Genomic DNA, 19,424 nt, shown 5'->3' with positions numbered 1-19,424 from the left:
TTTTAGTAAATAACAGCTGTTGCACAATATCTAAGGAAGTCTCGAGCTATTGGTCACCTGAGTTAGAGCATGAAAAACATTTTTATACCAGACAGGTGCGCCACGAAAGTCAGAAATAGCGATATAATAAATGCCTTACCTTTGAAGATCTTCTTCGGTTGGCACTCCAAAAGGTCCCAGCTACATCACAAATGGTCCTTTTTTTCAATACATTCCTTCTATATATCCCCAAAAACTCAGTTTAGCTGGCGCGCTTCATTCAATAATCCACCGGTTTCCCTCCTTCAAAATGCATACAAAATGAATCCCAGACGTTACCAATAAACTTTTCCAAACAAGTCAAACAATGTTTATAATCAAACCGCAGGTACCCTAATACGTAAATAAATGATACAATTTAAAACAGAGAATCGTTATTGTTTTACCGGAGATAAACAACAAAGAACACGCTCTCATCCCCGTGCATGAAAACACTACAGCCAAAATGGGAGCTACTTAGAAAAACTACAAATTCTAGCAAATTTTTCCAAAAACAATCCTGAAACTCTTTCTAAAGACTGCTAACATCTAGTGGAAGCCATAGGAACTGCAATCTGGGAGGATTTCGCCTCATAATAAACATGACAGCCATTGGAAACAGTTGTAGGCTGAATTTCATTTTTTTGCGATGGTTTGTCCTCGGGGTTTCGCCTGCCATATCAGTTCTGTTATACTCACAGACATTATTTTTAACAGTTGTAGAAACTTTAGAGTGTTTTCTATCCAAATCGACCAATTATATGCATATGCTTGCTTCTGGGCCTGAGTAACAGGCAGTTTACTTTGGGCACACTTTTCATCCGGACGTCAAAATACTGCCCCCTAGCCCAAAGAGGAAAACGACATAGGGCTAGTCATTGTAAGTTCAGGGTCACTTGCCCCAACAGTACTTGTGTGCTGGAGGCGAGCGAAAGCTTGGGAGAGAGGGAGGAGTGTGGTGAGGATACCTGTACCAGACAGGGGGAGACAAGCCAGGGCAGATCACCATGTGGAATCCAAGCAGCAGTGCAGCAGGCAACGGGAGTAGGTGTCACACCCACTTGGGAAAAGCTTTTATTTCTGTAGGCAGATTTCTTGTAGAAAATGCCAGTGGAAGGTCTCTGAACAGTGGGAGGGGGCTTCAAAGTTCTCTGGATTTGGGTGGGGCAGGCTGCCAGAGACTCCTGACAATTGTTGGGCCCAAAGGCCTCGAACACCTCTCACGTCACACCTCAGTGCTAATTGAAGTTGTATCTGGACTGTCCTAGCAAGCCTGGCAGCCATAACTTAGCGTTCAGTCACCATAAAGTAAAATATATCATTGTAATGTACCTTTTTTCTTCTTCTTTGCTTTCAAAATAGCATCAGACCAAACACTATTCACAGTTCCAGGTTGGATGGTGTCCTCAGGCCTCTGCTGTTTGTTTGCCAGAGCCATCCACATATAGCTTGGAAAAAGATATCCTTGGTAGCAGTTATCCCTCCAGGTAATTTTGTCCATAATGAGGTTGCAGGTTTGCAGTTTTGATCTGGAGCAAACTGCATGCTGTGGAGGTTAGCATCCTGCACATATCCCTGCCGAAAATCCAAGTTTATCTAACTCCAAATCTATCCTTTGTAAAAGACATGTTGAAAAATGTGAGAACTCACATGCAGCTGTGTCTCTCTCTCTCTCTCTCTCTCTCTCTCTCTCTCTCTCTCTCTCTCTCTCTCTCTCTCTCTCTCTCTCTCTCTCAAACCCTCAAAAAGTTACAGCTGCAATATTGAGAGCATCTTGTCTATCTGCATCATTATTTGGAACGGCAACAGCACCAACCTCGATTGCATGGCGATACAGAGGGTGGTGCGGACAGCCCAGTACATCACTGGGCCGAGCTCCCTGCCACCCAGGACCTCTATATCAAACAGTGTGAAAGGAAGTCCCGGGAAAGTCATTAAAGACTCCAACCAATGAAGCATAGACCGTTCTCTCTGCTTCCGCATGGCAAGAGGTCCCGGTACATCAATTCTGGCACCAACAGCTTCTATCCCCAAGCCATAAGAGTGCTAAATAGCTAACAGAATGGATATACAGACTATCCGAGTTGACCCTTGTATTTATTTCTCTCTGTACACTCACAGGACTCTACACAGTCATGCACACTGACACTCCAACACACAGCAGGCACATGTGTATATTCACTACACTCACACACAATCATAATTTACACTGATGCTACTCTGTTTATCATATATCCTGATGCCTAGTCACCTTACCCCTTTACATGTACCTGCAAGATTTGGACTTTCCTAGAACTGTTTGTGCTGTCATGCCAACTCCTTTGCTCATTGCCATGCAAACAAAAACTACCATAGGATTTGACTATACAGTGCCTTGCAAAAGTATTCATTCCCCTTGGTGTTTTTCCTATTTTGTTGCGTTACAACCTGTAATTCAAATATATTTTTATTTGGATTTCATGTAATGGACTTACACAAAATAGTCCAAATTGTTGAAGTGAAATGAACAAAAATGACTTGTTTAAAAAAATTCAAAAAAATGAAAAACTCAAAAGTGGTGCGTGCGTATATGTATTCACCCCTTGTCTATGAAGCCCCTAAATAAGATCTTGTGCAGCCAATTACCTTCAGAAGTCACATAATTAGTTAAATAAAGTTCACCTGTGTGCAATCTAAGTGTCACATGATCTCAGTATATATATATACCTGTTCTGAAAGGCCCCAGAGTCTGCAACACCACTAAGCAAGGGGCAATACCAAGCAAGCGGCACCATGAAGACCAAGGAGCTCTCCAAACAGGTCAGCGACAAAGTTGTGGAGAAGTGCAGATCAGGGTTGAGTTATAAAAACATATCAGAAACTTTGAACATCCCACGGAGCGCCATTAAATCCATTACTAAAAAATGGAACGAATATGGCACCACAACAAACCTGCCAAGAGAGGGCCAGCCACAAAAATTCACAGACCAGGCAACAAAGGCATTAATCAGAGAGGCAACAAAGAGACCAAAGATAGCCCCGAAGGAGCTGCAAAGTTCCACAGAGGAGACTGGAGTATCTGGCCATAGGACCACTTTAAGCCATACACTCCACAGAGCTGGGCTTTACGGAAGGGTGCCAGAAAAAAGCCATTGCTTAAACAAAAAAATAAGGAAACATGTTTGGTGTTCGCCAAAAGGCATGTGGGAGACTCCCCAAACATATGGAAGAAGGTACTCTGGTCAGATGAGACTAAAATTTAGTTTCTTGTCCGTCAAGGAAAACGCTATGTCTGCCGCAAACCCAACACCTCTAATCACCCCGACAACACCATCATTCTGTGGGGATGTTTTTCATTGGCAGGGACTGGGAAACAGGGTCAGAATTGAAGGAATGATGGATGGCACTAAATACAGGGAAATTCTTGGGGGAGACCTGTTTCAGTCTTTCAGAGATTTGAAACTGGGACAGAGGTTCACCTTCCAGTAGGACAATGACCCTAAGCATACTGCTAAAGCAACACTTGAGTGGTTTAAGGGGAAACATTTAAATGTCTTGGAATGACCTAGTCAAAGCCCAGACCTCAATCCAATTGAGAATCTGTGGTATTCGTTAAAGATTGCTGTACACCAGCAGAACCCATCCATTTTGAAGGAGCTGGAGCAATTTTGCCTTTAAAAATGGGCAAAAATCCCAGTGGCTAGGTGTGCCAAGCTTATAGAGACATACCCCAAGAGACTTGCAGCTGTAATTGCTGTAAAAAAAAAAGTATTGACTTTGGGAGGGGGGAATAGTTATGCACACTCAAGTTTTCCGTTTTTTTGTCTTATTTCTCTTTTGTTTCACAATAAAACATATTTTTGCATCTTCAAAGGGGTAGGCATGTTGTGTAAATCAAATGATACAAACCCCCAAACAATCTATTTTAATTCCAGGTTGTAAGGCAACATAATAGGAAAAATACCAAGGGGGGTGAATACTTTCACAAGCCACTGTACAGCACAAACAGATCTTCGACCAGGCTAGGACTTTTCTGCCTTTCAAGTGAAAGCAAATCAAATTAACACAACTGCAAACCTGACAATCTGTAAGCATTTTGCGTTAGCATACACACATTTCGAGATCAAAGTACGCTGGTACGATATCAAGCTTGATACTACGCACATTTGAGTCAAGACGTTTCTGTACCTTAACAAGTGCATCTGTGTAGCCTATTTACATTTTACATTACATTTTAGTCATTCAGCAGACGCTCTTATCCAGAGCGACTTACAGTTGTGATTGCATAATTTGTTTTACTAAACCTTGTTTTGTATTTTTGTATTTACTAAACCTCTCTGGGATAGGGGGCAGTATTTTCACGTCCAGATGAAAAGCGTGCCCAACGTAAACTGCCTGCTACTCAGGCCCAGAAGCTAGGATATGCATAGTATTATTAGATCTGGATAGAAAACACGCTGAAGCTTCTAAAACTGTTTGAATAATGCCTGTGAGTATAACAGAACTGATTTGGCAGGTGAAACCCCGAGCACAATCCATCCAGGGAAAGTTTTGTTTGAGGTCAATCTGTTTTCCATTGGTTCCTATGGCAAGCCCGTTTTAATAGAAATATGCTTGCAGTTCCTATGGTTAGAGGTAACTTATTAGATAATGTTTAGTCATATTGGGCGAGTTGGAACCAGTGTTTTTCTGAATCAAAAGCGCCAAATAAATGGACATTTTGGGGATATAACGACGGAATTAATCGAACATAAGGACCATTTGTGATGTTTATGGGACATATTGGAGTGCCAACAGAAGAAGCTCTTCAAGAGTAAGGCAAGAATTATATAGTTATTTCTGAGTTTTGTGTTGTGCCTGGCAGGTTGAAATATGATTGTCTTTTTTTAAATGTAATTTAATTAGTAAATATTTTTACCCCTTTTTCTCCCCAATTCCGTGGTATCCAATTGTTGTAGTAGCTACTATCTTGTCTCATCGCTGCAACTCCCGTACGGGCTCGGGAGAGACGAAGGTTGAAAGTCATGCGTCCTCCGATACACAACCCAACCAGCCGTACTGCTTCTTAACACAGCGCGCATCCAACCCAGAAGCCAGCCGCACCAATGTGCTATAAAGAAAAGTGTGTTTTTGAGCGCACAGACACTGAGTTTACAAAACATTATGCAAAACCACAGCTTACAAACAAACATGACTATTTACTCGAATGCAGCACCTGGTTGACACAGATCATTTTATGGATGTACATATGCATTATCCAATGAATACATTATCCTTCTAGATAACCTTTACTCAGGGTCAGGGTCCATCTGTTGTGCTTAAAGACCCATGCATATTTAGAGTATATACCGTTGAAGTTGGAAGTTTACATACACCAAATACATTTAAACTCAGTTTTTCACAATTCCTGACATTTAATCCTAGTAATAATTCCCTGTTTTAGGTTAGTTAGGATCACCACTTTATTTTAAGAATGTGAAATGTCAGAATAATAGTAGAGACAGTGATTTATTTCAGCTTTTGTTTTTTTCATCACATTCTCAGTGGGTCAGAAGTTTATACACACTCAATTAGTATTTGGTAGCATTTCCTGAAAATGGTTTAACTTGGGTCAAACGTTTCCACAAGCTTCGCACAATAAATTGGGTGAATTTTGGCCCATTCCTCCGGTGTAACTGAGTCAGGTTTGTAGGCCTCCTTGCTCGCACACAGTTTTTCAGTTCTGCCCACACATTTTCTATAGGATGAGGTCAGGGCTTTGTGATGGCCACTCCAATACCTTGACTCTGTTGTCCTTAAGCCATTTTGCCACAACTTTGGAAGTATGCTTGGGGTCATTGTCCATTTGGAAGACCCATTTGCCACTAAGCTTTAACTTCCTGACTGATGTCTTGAGATGTTGCTTCAATACATCCACGTAATTTTCCTTTCTCACAAAGCCATCTAGCTGGTGAAGTGCACCCGTCCCTCCTGCAGCAAAGCACCCCCAGAGCATGATGCTGCCACCCCCGTGCGTCACGGTTGGGATGGTGTTTTTCGGCTTACAAGCCTCCCCCTTTTTCCTCCAACATAACGATGGTCATTATGGCCAAACAGTTCTATTTTTGTTTCATCAGACCAGAGGACATTTCTCCAAAAAGTATGATCTTTGTCCCCATGTGCAGTTGCAAATTGTAGTCTGTCTTTTTTATGAAGGTTTTTGAGCAGTGGCTTCTTCCATGCTGAGCGGCCTTTCAGGTTATGTCGATATAGGACTCGTTTTTACTGTGGATATAGATACTTTTGTACCCATTTCCTCCAGCATCTTCACAAGGTCCTTTGCTGTTGTTCTGGGATTGATTTGCACTTTTCGCACCAAAGTATGTTCATCTCTAGGAGACAGAACGCGTCTCCTTCCTGAGCGGCATGACGGCTGCGTTGTCTCATGGTGTTTATACTTGTGTACCATTGTTTGTACAGATGAACGTGGTACCTTCAGGGGTTTGGAAATTGCTCCCAAGGATGAACCAATTGTAGGTCTACAATTTTTTTTTCTGAGGTCTTGGCTGATTTCTTTTGATTTTCCCATGATGTCAAGCCTAGAGGCACTGAGTTTGAAGGTAGATCTTGAAATAAATCCACAGGTACACCACCAATTGACTCAAAGGATGTCAATTCACTTATTATCAGAAGCTTCTAATGCCATGACTACATTTTCTGGAGTTTTCCAATCTGTTTATAGGCACAGTCAACTTAGTGTATGTAAACTTCTGACCCACTGGAATTGTAATACAGTGAATTATAAGTGAAATAATCAGTTGGACACAATTGTTGGAAAAATGACTTGTCATGCACAAAGTAGATGTCCTAACCGACTTGCCAAAACTATAGTTTGTTGACAAGAATATTGTGGAGTGGTTGAAAAACAAGTTTTAATGACTCCAATCTAAGTGTTTGTTAACTTCCGACTTCAACTATATATATATATATATATACTTATATATATACTTATATATATATATATATATATATATATATATATATATATATATATATATATATACTTATATATACTGTATGTTTCTATACATAATATGTTGCAGACCTGGCATCAAATACTATTTGAAAGCATGTCAAATACTATATTGGGCTTGGCAGAACTTCCCTGTGTTTCAATGGAACCAATAGAAATGTCCCAAAATTACAAATCCCGTCCACCTGGCAGCAAATGCTCAATGTGTTTGAAAAATGTAAAATAGTATTTGAACCCAGGTCTGATCTGTTGTGTTGTAGGTCCTGAAAACCAAGAAGGAGAAGCAGGAGTTGGCTCATGAGGAGGCTATGGGGGAGGTTGTGGAGAAACACTTCAAAGAACAGCAGGATTTTGATAAGAGAAAGAAGAAAATCTAAGTAACCACACTTGAGTGCCATTTCCTAAGAGAAACTTGAGTCTAAAAAATACTCTCAAAGTATTTCATATTTAGCTAGGTAAAATAAATCTATATTTTTAAAGCAACGTTCAGAAACGCCACATGAGTCTAAAGATTGGGCTGTTAGTAATGTTGTATAATCACCTTGAGTGCGAAAAAAATCATTTAGGAATAAAATCCATGATTATTATCATGAGTGCTCTTAGAAACACTAAAAAACAGCAGGATTTAGGTAAGAGAAAAAAACGCCTCATTAGTGCCCACTCCCTTAGAAACGGTTTGACCTTAACTGAATGTAAACTCGTAATAATTTACATCAAATCTCATCCAACAGATTTCAAGTCAACTTTGTATGCAATAACCCTACATCTATTGAGAACACAATACTGTAATGGTTTCATACTGTGCCCCATTTTTTACTGCAACATTTGCACACATACAGGGACACCCTCCACACACTGAGGGGTTGAGGTGGTGGGAGGAGATCAGAGTTTGGTGGGTTTGATTTCTGTGTGGGCCTCTTGAGTATATGTGTAATCTGTACTTGGTTTAAGGTAAAAGTATCTGTTAGATTAACATATATATCATCTGCTTGTTAATTCCCCAGAGTCGACCAGTAACCAGAAGCTGATGCGAGAGTACGAGAACTGCCAGGAGCTGCAGATCAAGTGCAGGCCATGGAGGAGAGCAAGGGCCGCACCCTGGTGGAGCTCAACCTCTTCTACAAGGCCAAGCTCAGGAGAAGATGCTCGTGCTGGGACAGGTGAGGGGTGAGGGTAGAGACTGGGGGTCTGGGGGTGGTCATATGGGGCTACGGGGCGCTTTGGAGGACATCACCCTCTTCCAAGAGACGATGATATTTCTGGGCCATTGATTTGGGGTCATCCCAAATCATTTGCGCTGCGACGGTGTAAAAACATTGTAGCCAACTGAATGCGCCACTTAGAGCAGTAAAAGCCATTGCCATGTGTGGTCAACTAGAGGATCATTTCAGAACCGTTTTGAGACTCATCTTGATAAATCAATCTTGTTTTCACTGAATCTCCGTTTGGATATTCGGTTAACAATCGGATGGGAAAGTTGAGGTGAGTGGTCATGATCATTAGTCTCGTTGTCTCATCTATCTATTTATAGCAGGACTGATCAGAACATTTAGCTAGCATGTTAGTGGATTCATTTGCTCTTTTTTTTATTTAACTAGGCAAGTCAGTTAAGGCAAATTCTTATTTACCATTGTAGGAACAGCCTCGGAACAGTGGGTTAACTGCCTTGTTCAGGGGCAGAACAGCATATTTATACCTTGTCAGCTCAGGGATTCGATCTAGCAACCTTTCGGTTACTGGCCCAATGCTCTAACCACTAGGCTACCTGCCATCCCTCCTACTTGCGTAGGAGCCATGATCCCATTCCTGAAGGTAAGACTCTCATGAACATGGATAGGCCTACGTGTTTTCTGTTTCCCTCTACAAAGCTCACCAGCTGCATAGGAGATGTTAGAAGGGACCGTGACAAAACCACAATTGAATGCAATGCAGATCTTCTCTACACACACAATTAGGCCTATTACCTGATGAGCTTCCCTGATGTTTACCTGAACTTTCCAATACTTTTCTAATGCATTTCAGTAATTTAACCTACTGATGCAAACATACATTTGTACATCTTTCCCATAGGCTATTTAAGTAATTTGAAATATTTTCTTATTAGCCTTATAAACATATAAACTTGGTGCGGTCTCTTTTTCTTATTGGTGTTTTTTAGTAGTGATTTCTTTGCAGCAATAGCCCTTATGCACATTCCATGATCAAACGTTCTAAATACACTTCCTATCGGTTTTGGCAATTTCCGGTCAGTGTAGTTATTATCGACGAAATAACGTTACTACCACTATGTTGCAGTTTTCTACTAGGTGTCTTCAGGACTTGCCTCAAATTAATATTAATGATGTACATCGAATTGTTAAATCATCTTCTGAGACTCCAGCTAGCAAGAATGAAAAGGGGTTCAAGATGTACATAGGAAGCTACATAGACAACTATGAAAGTAAGTACCAAGTCAGTGACAGATATAACATTAGCTAGCTACAATCATTAGCTAGCTAATTTAACTATTAACTGTAGCTAGCTAGTTACTTCTTAAAATTATGTAACGTTGACAGAATCTACCTGAGAATGTGTGTATTTTCGTTAGCTTGGTTAAGTTAGCTTGCTAGCTATATTTGCTAGCTAAAAATAATTGTTATTCATGTCTTCTACACAGTATCTAAGATACATTGACAGGGGAGATCACCATGAGGGCTGCCTGTCACAGGTCCATGAGGAAGAGTGAAAGCCGCACAGCATGAGAGCAGGGAAAGGTTATAGATAGCTACTAGGGACCTTGTTATACATCTTCTGCGAGACACAGTCATCATGGTCAAAATGTGTTGTTGACAGTGTCAACGTTTAATCTTATCAGTAGATATTAATGATGGGTCCCAATCCCAATTTAGAAATGCCAACTTAACAGGTTAAAGCACTCCGTAACAGTGATAGTGGTCCAAAGCCACTGCTCCTGTGTTGCAGGAAGTGCTCTGTGCAATAATCTGGTGGCCCTTCTTTACCAGACAGCGCACTACTCTCAACTAAAGATTCCTGCTGCACAACCAGTTCACAGCTACACAGACACAGAACAGCGTTGGCACAAGCCAAGAACACTTGTGAGTATATCAATATCGATTAAAAAATGCAACTGATAAGTATTCAGCCTATGTAACAGTGGCGTCTTTACGATGTAATGACAAATGTGTGGGACAAAGACTGGGGGGAAATATATAATCTATAAATCTGTATATTTTAATTCATTTTATTTGAACTTTCGGGCTTTTGCTGTTTCTGGAAAAAATTCAAGTCTTTGTCATAGTAATCACTTTTAGATAAATAGCGTGCCCAATTTCAACTTCCAGCTACTCATGACAGGAATAAAAGATATGCATAGAAAACACTCTGAAGTTTCTAAAACTGTTTGAATCATGTCTGTGAGTAATAGCAGAACTTATGTAGCAGGCAAAACCCCGAGGACTAATCGTTCAGATATTTATTTTTTTGAGGTCTCTGTCTGTTCATTGAGTTCTCATTGGCAAACGGTATTTCTTAGGAACTTGTTTTCAGTTCCTACCACTTCCACTGGATGTCACCAGTCTTTGGAAGTTGGTTGAGGTTATTCATTTGTGCAATGAAGAAGTATGGCCATCTAGGAACTGCGTAACACTGTTGAGAGTTGCGCAAGACTTGAAAAGTAGCTTAGTTTGTTGTCTTCCGGTATTGAACACAGATAGACCCGTCTTCAATTTGATCGATTATTAACGTTTAAAAATACCTAAAGTTGCATTTCAAAAGTAGTTTGAAATATTTTGGCAAAGTTTATAGGCAACTTTTGAAATATTTTGTAGTGACATTGCGCATTTTGGAAGCTGTTTTTTTCTGTATCAAACGCGCCAAATAAATTGACATTTTGGATATATACGGACGGAATTAATCAAACAAAAGGACCAATTGTGATGTTTATGGGACATATTGGAGTGCCAACAAAAGAAGCTCGTCAAAGGTAAATTCATGTTTTATATTTTATTTCTGCATTTTGTGTAGCGCCTGCAGGGTTGAAATATGCTACCCTCTTTGTTTACTGTTGTGCCATCATCAGATAATAGCTTCTTATGCTTTCGCCGAAAACCTTTTTAAAATCTGACATGTTGGCTGGATTCACAACAAGTGTAGCTTTAATTGAGTATCGTACATGTGTGATTTAATGAAAGTTTGATTTTTATATAAATTTATTTGAATTTGCACGCTGCATTTTCCCTGGTTTGTAGCCAAGTGGGACGCAAGCGTCCCCTATACCATAAGAAGGTTAAGGTTTTAAAATGTTTAGCAGAAGTTCTCTCTACAAAGCACTCAATGGATACATACCTGACATGGACTTTCTCCGCGTCTCAGAAACTTATGCCAACTTTTCTCCACTTACTGCCCCTCTTGTGACAACAATGGAAATGTCAGCTGACGTGCCCCTGGTTAAGTCCGCCTTTGGGCCAGTGCAAGCCGGCAGTGTTCTGTCCTATCAGCTTCCACAGCCAAAGACCCGTGAAATTGTGAAGATTTGCCGATGCCCCTTCTCCACCAATACTTCCATTAGATGGCTACAGGCTTCAGGCTTCCCGGTGTGCTTAAGTCCTTAGCCTCCAGGAGCAGTTACACAAAGTCGAGGTTGCAACAAGGGAGCAGCCCGGAATGGCATCAGCTCAGGAAAATGAGAATAACATCCTCTCGTTTACGAGAGGTTTGCCATGTCCGGGGAGAGACCTCAGCTGACCACCTAGCTGAGCGGATGTTCAAATCAAATCAAATCAAACTGTATTTGTCACATACACATGGTTAGCAGATGTTAATGCGAGTGTAGCGAAATGCTTGTGCTTCTAGTTCCGACAATGCAGTAATAACCAACAAGTAATCTAACTAACAATTCCAAAACTACTGTCTTATACACACAAGTGTAAGGGGATAAAGAATATGTACATAAAGAAAAATGAATGAGTGATGGTACAGAGCGGCATAGGCAAGATACAGTAGATGGTATCGAGTGCAGTATATATATATGAGATGAGTATGTAAACAAAGTGGCATAGTTAAAGTGACTAGTGATACATGTATTACATAAAGATGCAGTAGATGATATAGAGTACAGTATATACGTATACATATGAGATGAATAATGTAGGGTATGTAAACATTATATTAGGTAGCATTATTTAAAGTGGCTAGTGATATATTTTACATAATTTCCCATCAATTCCCATTATTAAAGTGGCTGGAGTTGAGTCAGTGTGTTGGCAGCAGCCACTCAATGTTAGTGGTGGCTGTTTAACAGTCTGATGGCCTTGAGATAGAAGCTGTTTTTCAGTCTCCCGGTCCCAGCTTTGATGCACCTGTACTGACCTCGCCTTCTGGATGACAGCGGGGTGAACAGGCAGCGGCTCGGGTGGTTGTTGTCCTTGATGATCTTTATGGCCTTCCTGTAACATCGGGTGGTGTAGGCGTCCTGGAGGGCAGGTACTCTGCCCCCGGTGGTGCGTTGTGCAGACCTCACTACCCTCTGGAGAGCCTTACGGTTGTGGGCAGAGCAGTTGCCGTACCAGGCGGTGATACAGCCCGACAGGATGCTCTCGATTGTGCATCTGTAGAAGTTTGTGAGTGCTTCTGGTGACAAGCCAAATTTCTTCAGCCTCCTGAGGTTGAAGAGGCGCTGCTGCGCCTTCTTCACGATGCTGTCTGTGTGGGTGGACCAATTCAGTTTGTCTGTGATGTGTATGCCGAGGAACTTAAAACTTGCTACCCTCTCCACTACTGTTCCATCAATGTGGATAGGGGGGTGTTCCCTCTGCTGTTTCCTGAAGTCCACAATCATCTCCTTAGTTTTGTTGACGTTGAGTGTGAGGTTATTTTCCTGACACCACACTCCGAGGGCCCTCACCTCCTCCCTGTAGGCCGTCTCGTCTTTGTTGGTAATCAAGCCTACCACTGTTGTGTCGTCCTCAAACTTGATGATTGAGTTGGAGGCGTGTGTGGCCACGCAGTCGTGGGTGAACAGGGAGTACAGGAGAGGACTCAGAACGCACCCTTGTGGGGCCCCAGTGTTGAGGATCAGCGGGGTGGAGATGTTGTTGCCTACCCTCACCACCTGGGGGCGGCCCGTCAGGAAGTCCAGTACCCAGTTGCACAGGGCGGGGTCGAGACCCAGGGTCTCGAGCTTGATGACGAGCTTGGAGGGTACTAGGGTGTTAAATGCCGAGCTGTCGTCGATGAACAGCATTCTCACATAGGTATTCCTCTTGTCCAGATGGGTTAGGGCAGTGTGCAGTGTGGTTGAGATTGCATCGTCTGTGGACCTATTTGGGCGGTAAGCAAATTGGAGTGGGTCTAGGGTGTCAGGTAGGGTGGAGGTGATATGGTCCTTGACTAGTCTCTCAAAGCACTTCATGATGACGGAAGTGAGTGCTACGGGGCCGGTAGTCGTTTAGCTCAGTTACCTGGTCTGCGCATGCTCTGAGGGCGCGGCTGGGGATGCCGTCTGGGCCTGCAGCCTTGCGAGGGTTAAAACGTTTAAATGTTTTACTCACCTCGGCTGCAGTGAAGGAGAGGCCGCATGTTTTGGTTGCAGGCCGTGTCAGTGGCACTGTATTGTCCTCAAAGCAGGCAAAAAAGTTATTTAGTCTGCCTGGGAGCAAGACATCCTGGTCCGTGACGGGGCTGGTTTTCTTTTTGTAATCCGTGATTGACTGTAGACCCTGCCACATACCTCTTGTGTCTGAGCCGTTGAATTGAGATTCTACTTTGTCTCTATACTGACGCTTAGCTTGTTTGATTGCCTTGTGGAGGGAATAGCTACACTGTTTGTATTCGGTCATGTTTCCGGTCACCTTGCCCTGACTAAAAGCAGTGGTTGGCGCTTTCAGTTTCACGCGAATGCTGCCATCAATCCATGGTTTCTGGTTTGGGAATGTTTTAATCGTTGCTATGGGAACGACATCTTCAATGCTCGTTCTAATGAACTCGCACACCGAATCAGCGTATTCGTCAATGTTGTTGTCTGACGCAATACGAAACATTATCCCAGTCCACGTGATGGAAGCAGTCTTGGAGTGTGGAATCAGATAGGTCGGACCAGCGTTGAACAGACTTCAGCGTGGGAGCTTCTTGTTTTAGTTTCTGTCTGTAGGCAGGGATCAACAAAATGGAGTCGTGGTCAGCTTTTCCGAAAGGAGGGCGGGGCAAGGCCTTATATGCATCGCGGAAGTTAGAGTAGCAGTGATCCAAGGTTTTGCCAGCCCTGGTTGCGCAATCGATATGCTGATACAATTTAGGGAGTCTTGTTTTCAGATTAGCCTTGTTAAAATCCCCAGCTACAATGAATGCATCGTCTGTGGACCTATTTGGGCGGTAAGGGCTCCGGGCAGCCGAGCGGAAATGGAGGAAAACTCGCCTCCCTGCGGACCTGGCATCCTTTCACTCCCTCCTCTCTACATTTTCCTCCTCTGTCTCTGCTGCTAAAGCCACTTTCTACCATTCTAAATTCCAAGCATCTGCCTCTAACCCTAGGAAGCTCTTTGCCACCTTCTCCTCCCTCCTGAATCCTCCCCCCCCTCCCTCCTCCCTCTCTGCAGATGACTTCGTCAACCATTTTGAAAAGAAGGTCGATGACATCCGATCCTCGTTTGCTAAGTCAAACGACACCGCTGGTTCTGCTCACACTGCCCTACCCTATGCTCTGACCTCTTTCTCCCCTCTCTCTCCAGATGAAATCTCGCGTCTTGTGACGGCCGGCCGCCCAACAACCTGCCCGCTTGACCCTATCCCCTCCTCTCTTCTCCAGACCATTTCCGGAGACCTTCTCCCTTACCTCACCTCGCTCATCAACTCATCCCTGACCGCTGGCTACGTCCCTCCCGTCTTCAAGAGAGCGAGAGTTGCACCCCTTCTGAAAAAACCTACACTCGATCCCTCCGATGTCAACAACTACAGACCAGTATCCCTTCTCTCTTTTCTCTCCAAAACTCTTGAGCGTGCCGTCCTTGGCCAGCTCTACCGCTATCTCTCTCAGAATGACCTTCTTGATCCAAATCAGTCAGGTTTCAAGACTAGTCATTCAACTGAGACTGCTCTTCTCTGTATCACGGAGGCGCTCCGCACTGCTAAAGCTAACTCTCTCTCCTCTGCTCTCATCCTTCTAGACCTATCGGCTGCCTTCGATACTGTGAACCATCAGATCCTCCTCTCCACCCTCTCCGAGTTGGGCATCTCCGGCGCGGCCCACGCTTGGATTGCGTCCTACCTGACAGGTCGCTCCTACCAGGTGGCGTGGCGAGAATCTGTCTCCTCACCACGCGCTCTCACCACTGGTGTCCCCCAGGGCTCTGTTCTAGGCCCTCTCTTATTCTCGCTATACACCAAGTCACTTGGCTCTGTCATAACCTCACATGGTCTCTCCTATCATTGCTATGCAGACGACACACAATTAATCTTCTCCTTTCCCCCTTCTGATGACCAGGTGGCGAATCGCATCTCTGCATGTCTGGCAGACATATCAGTGTGGATGACGGATCACCACCTCAAGCTGAACCTCAGCAAGACGGAGCTCCTCTTCCTCCCGGGAAGGACTGCCCGTTCCATGATCTCGCCATCACGGTTGACAACTCCATTGTGTCCTCCTCCCAGAGCGCTAAGAACCTTGGCGTGATCCTGGACAACACCCTGACGTTCTCAACTAACATCAAGGCGGTGTCCCGTTCCTGTAGGTTCATGCTCTACAACATCCGCAGAGTACGACCCTGCCTCACACAGGAAGCGGCGCAGGTCCTAATCCAGGCACTTGTCATCTCCCGTCTTGATTACTGCAACTCGCTGTTGGCTGGGCTCCCTGCCTGTGCCATTAAACCCCTACAACTCATCCAGAACGCCGCAGCCCGTCTGGTGTTCAACCTTCCCAAGTTCTCTCACGTCACCCCGCTCCTCCGCTCTCTCCACTGGCTTCCAGTTGAAGCTCGCATCCGCTACAAGACCATGGTGCTCGCCTACGGAGCTGTGAGGGGAACGGCACCTCAGTACCTCCAGGCTCTGATCAGGCCCTACACCCAAACAAGGGCACTGCGTTCATCCACCTCTGGCCTGCTCGCCTCCCTACCACTGAGGAAGTACAGTTCCCGCTCAGCCCAGTCAAAACTGTTCGCTGCTCTGGCCCCCCAATGGTGGAACAAACTCCCTCACGACGCCAGGACAGCGGAGTCAATCACCACCTTCCGGAGACACCTGAAACCCCACCTCTTCAAGGAATACCTAGGATAGGGTAAGTAAGGGTAAGTAATCCTTCTCACCCCCCCCCCCAACAAGATTTAGATGCAAGTGGCTGTTCCACTGGTTGTCATAAGGTGTATGCACCAATTTGTAAGTCGCTCTGGATAAGAGCGTCTGCTAAATGACTTAAATGTAAATGTAATGAATGCAGCCTCAGGATGTATGGATTCCAGTTTGCAAAGGGATACCAGGGATCTGGTATGCAGACTGTGGCAATGAAGAGGGGGCCAGCCAGGGAAACAGTGGCTGTACAGGAGTACTGCACACTGAAGAACTTCTTTCCGTGTGGCTTCGTAGTGCACCCAGATGATCCTCTCCAGATGGCATCATATTTGATTCCAGTGTAAGACCACACTTTAGACTCTTAGAGGTCAAGTGCCCAAATATACCAAGTTATGTTGACTGCCCTTACCTGAAGATACAGAGTGGAGAGCTGAAGTTGAAGAGATCTCATGCTATTGAGATAAACTTTTGTTATTGACCAAATACTTATTTTCCACCATAATTTGCAAATAAATTCATTAAAAATCCTACAATGTGATTTTCTGGATTTTCTTTTCTCATTTTGTCTGTCATAGTTGACGTGTACCTATGATGAAAATTACAGGCCTCTCATCTTTTTAAGTGGGAGAACTTGCACAATTGGTGGCTGACTAAATACTTTTTTGCCCCACCGTATATGTTTTACAATGCATTATAGACACTGTAGTTCATCATGCTACCGCATAGAGTAGGAATTAGTAGAATGGACACTGCCATTCAAGTCAACAACTACCACAGTAGCTATTAGTACAACATCATGTTTTTTTTTATATAAAAGGGTTATAAGAAGCAGATAATCTGTGACCTGAAGAAGAAGAACCAGGAGCTAGAAAAGTTAAAGTTTGTCCTGGAATACAAGATCAAAGAACTGAATAAACAGATCGAGCCCTGGGAGAACATCAAGGAGATAAAGAAGCAGATGAAGGAGGACCGGGACAGGGAGTTCCAAATCAAATTTTATTGGTCACATAAACATATTTAGCAGATGTTATTGCGGGTGTATCGAAATGCTTGTGTTCCTAGCTCTAGCAGTGCAGTAGTATCTAACAATTGAAAACAATACACAAAAATCTCAGAGTAAAAGAATGGAATTAAGAAATATATATATATATATATTAGGACAAGCAATGTCTGCGTGGCATTGACTAGAAACATATGAAATGAGTAAAACAGTATGTAAACATTACTAAAGTGACCAGTGTTCCATTATAAAGTGACCAGTGTTTCCAAGTAAAGCCCCCCCCCTGGCCAAACCCACCTTTAACCCGGACGACACTGGGGCAATTGTGCGCCACCCTATGGAACTCCATGTCATGACCGGTTGTGACAGCCTGGTATTGAACCCGGGTCTGAAGTGATGCTCAAGCACTGTTTAGTTATAGTTCTAAGTTAAATGTATAGATAATTTAGTCATTATTCATAAAAATCCTATAACATATTGTTAACTGAGGCTGAAAAAAATAAGTTTTGGATTGAAACGTTGTCAGTAAAGTGGTTAATTGGGAGCATAAACAGAGTGTGCAGGCCTTCCTGTTCTTTACTAGATCTCACCTGACCTCAGAGATATCGATGACAGTCTTTCGGACCTACCAGGTCATTGCTGATAAGAAAGTCTTTGCCAACGTCAACAGTTTCATGGGTGTAGTGTTCCCCATCCTCCCTTAGAGGAAGCCTCACCTGCCTTTGATTTTTTTACCCCTTTTTCTCCTCAATTCCGTGGTATCCAATTGGTAGTTACAGTCTTGTCTCATCGCTGCAACTCCCGTACGGACTCGGGCAAAGGTCGAGAGCCGTGTGTCCATCGAAACACAACCCAACCAAGCCGTACTGCTTCTTGACACAAGCTTAACCTGGAAGCCAGCCACACCAATGTGTCGGAGGAAACACTGTATACCTGGCGACCATGTCAGCGTGCACTGCACCCGTCCCGCCACAGGAGTCGCAAGTGCGCAATGGGACAAGGACATCCCTTCCCTTGTCCCATTACATATTCATAGATAGACAAGGCTTACCTTGTTTCAAAGTAGCCCTCCCCTAACCCAGACGACGCTGGGCCAATTGTGTGCCGCCCCATGGGTTTTCCGGTCGTGGCCATCTGCGATAGAGCCTGGACTCCAGAATCTCTAGTGGCACAGCTAGCACCGCGGTGCAGTGCCTTAGACAACTGCGCCACTCGGGAGGCCCTCACCTGCCTTACCTACTTCAGAGGGGTTGGGTTAAATGCAGAAGACACATTTCGGCTGAATGCATTCAGGTGTGCAACTGACTAGGTATCCCCTTCCTCTTACTACCTCAACAGTTTTGTTTTTCACTGAAACCAAGTACTGTCTAATAATAGTAAACCCGCTTTCAAACTTACAAGTACAATAGAAAGGCAGGTTTTAAATTAAGATGATGCATTGTTCTAAAGGCCCAAATTTGACTTGAAAGTTTTACAATGTTATCATACTATCCATGGTAAATACAACACATTATACAAAATAATCTGAATAAAGAAATATCTTACAAACAGATACATTCTTGAATATCGTCAATAGGTTACCTCCCCTGAAACCTGAATGCCTAGGCTACTTTACATATTCAGATATAGCAAGGCTAACCTTGCTTCAAAGTAGCCTAGCCAACATTTGATTGAGGGAATTTTTTATATGAACATTGGTATGCAGGGTTCAGTAGGTCTGAAGGGTGTACTACAAAGCAGGGTCAATGAGTTAGCCAGTTAACTTTGATAAACAACCTAAAATATCTACATATTTTCAGGTTCATTAATAAAGCTACATTTCAATATGTTTTTGGGGGTTTTGAGTCAATTCGACCATGCCCATTTCAATATTTAGGCAAGTTAACTGGCAAATTCATTGATTATGCTTTGCAATATAGCCCTCTGGTGTGGGACATGGATTAAGCAACAACTGTCTCAACTGGGAAAAAGTATGTCCTCTCCTCGACTCCTCCATAAACCAAAAAGCATTTGCCATATGTAGGAGTGTCAATTTGTTAATATGCGAACGAAAGTGTCCTCTCCTTGATAGCCTCCTCTTGCAGAGGAAGTACAAGTGTATCCTTCCGACGGCTAGCGCAGAAGTGTTTTAAA

Source organism: Oncorhynchus keta, chromosome 23, assembly GCF_023373465.1.
Source record: "Oncorhynchus keta strain PuntledgeMale-10-30-2019 chromosome 23, Oket_V2, whole genome shotgun sequence".
In the NCBI taxonomy this organism is placed as follows: domain Eukaryota; kingdom Metazoa; phylum Chordata; class Actinopteri; order Salmoniformes; family Salmonidae; genus Oncorhynchus; species Oncorhynchus keta.
This window is presented reverse-complemented; position numbering follows the sequence as displayed.